The sequence below is a fragment of the Aegilops tauschii genome, chromosome 3, assembly GCF_002575655.3.
Source record: "Aegilops tauschii subsp. strangulata cultivar AL8/78 chromosome 3, Aet v6.0, whole genome shotgun sequence".
In the NCBI taxonomy this organism is placed as follows: domain Eukaryota; kingdom Viridiplantae; phylum Streptophyta; class Magnoliopsida; order Poales; family Poaceae; genus Aegilops; species Aegilops tauschii.
Window position 1 is genome coordinate 593,415,520 of NC_053037.3, and position 2,136 is coordinate 593,417,655.

Consider the following 2,136-nt stretch of genomic DNA (forward strand, 5'->3'; position numbering starts at 1 on the left):
GGCAGCAGCAAGGGAACGACGGTGGACGTGCGCGTGGAGCAGATGTGATCTGTTCGTGGCGGCTAGGGTTAGGAGACACCGCACACTTATAGGCGCAGCCGCGTGGAGAGACGTCCGAGTCCGTGACAGCCCACGATCCGACGTCTCAGATCGTGGCCCAGCTGTCAGAAAACCCTCCGTTAGTGACTGGCAAAAATAAGCGCGTAGGTGTAAGCTCGGCTCAATCCCGCAACCCGCGGCGCGGCGCGTCGTGGCGTGGCGAGGCGTGGCGTGGCAAGGCGGGCGGCGGAGGAGGAGTGCGCGATGGCCTCTTCTCTTCTCAAGCTCCAATAGCATGTAGAAGAGAAACCCTTATAAGGAGGTCCAACTCGTCTTCCACTTCCGGGGTGGGACTAAACTTCCCACTACACCTAGTGCCATATAACCCACATGGGCGCTTAGAGATTTTTCAGAAATTGCTACATGGGCCTAGAGCCCATCTCAAATTTCAGCAGTTTTCAGATAAGGCATACTATATCCTATCAGCGAGCATAATGCGTGGAGCAACACTCTTTACATCACTTCCCACATTTCCACGATAGCATGAATGAAATAGACCATGAGGGGTTTGGCAGCCAAGAGCCAACCGTCCGCCTTTGCGTTTGTGAACACGCCGGCATTTCGTAGAGAAAAACACCAAGCTCCCCACACTCTGCTCCGGACATATGTCTACACAGTCTGGTCGAAATGCAGGAAAACACTAAGAGCAACTCCAACAGGCCGACCCAAACGGACAGCGTTTTTGTCCGCTTTTTGTCCGTTCGGGTCGGCCCGGCGGACACAAACGTCCGGCGCTGTGTTTGGGTCGGCGCAAGTGCCCAATGCTGGTTCGACCCATTTTGTCGGCGCGCCAAAAAAAGTTTAAAAGCATTTTATAAATAAACGCATGCATTTAATTAAACATAAAAGCCGGCCACGAAGGCCGGCCAAAGTCCACATTACATTAATTAACATACAAAAAACTAAAAACTAGACGATGCGCTGCCATAGGCGTCCTCATCGGTGGCGGCGTCTACGTCGGGGCCGGTGAGATCGATCAGCGTCGGCGCAGGGCTGGCCCAGGGGAACGCCGTGTTCCAGAGGGCGGCGATGTCGGGCTGCGCCGCCGCTGCCTGGGCCTGGCGCGCCTCCTCTTCGGCCTCGCAGTCGAGCATCTGCAGGCGCTCGCCCTCCCGGCGCTCCTCGGCCCGCCGAACGCGGCGCCCGTGGTCGAGGTAGGCCGCCTCCTGCTTCTTCGTCACCCCGAGCCAGATCGGCGGAGCGCTGACCCACTCGCGCACTACTCCGGTCCAGGAGTAGCGCTCGAGCGGGGCCGGCTCCTCCGGCTCGGCTTTGGGCGGGGACGGCGGGGTCACCGGCGGCACGACGCAGTAGCCCGCCGCGGAGAGGGCCATGGCCTCCGCCATGGCAGCCTGGAAAGCCGCCTCATCCGCCTCCCTCCACCGCTCCTCCTCCTCGCTCTTCTTAATGGCCACCTGGTAGGCGGCCTCGGCCTCCTGGTCCTCGTCGCGGACGACGAGCGGGGGCGGCGGCAGGCTGCGGTCGACGCCCCGGACGCCGCGTCGCCTCGCCTCCTCGTGCTCGAAGGCGAACCATCGAGCCCAGTTGGGCGAGTCGACGGCGTAGTGCGGTTCGGCGCGCTGCTCCGGCGTCAGCAACGCCCGCCGGCGCCGCACCTCCTTCGCATGGGCCCTCGCCGTCCGCGGCGCCGCTGGCACTGGGATCCTCTCCGGATCCAAATGCCAGTCATGCGGCAGCGTCGCGTCGGGGGACGGCAGAGGCACACGTTGCTGCTAGTGCCACTCGGCCTGGTGCACCGGCACATTGATGCGCTGCCTCTGTCAGGGAGCGCGCGGCGGCGCGGGGAGGGCGGGAAGGGAGGGGCAATGGCGGGCGGGGGCCTTGCCCTTGCCGCTGCTGCCGATGCCGGAGAAGAAGCCCATGCTGGCGGTGGCTAGGGTTGTCGCCGGCCTAGGGGCAGGGGTGGCCAGATGGGGACGGGGGCGAGTGGCAGTGGATGAGGACGGCCCCCGCCGCACACCCGGCTTAAAAAGGGACGACCGCCATCGCTGACGCGTGGGCTCAAGGTGGGCGGTC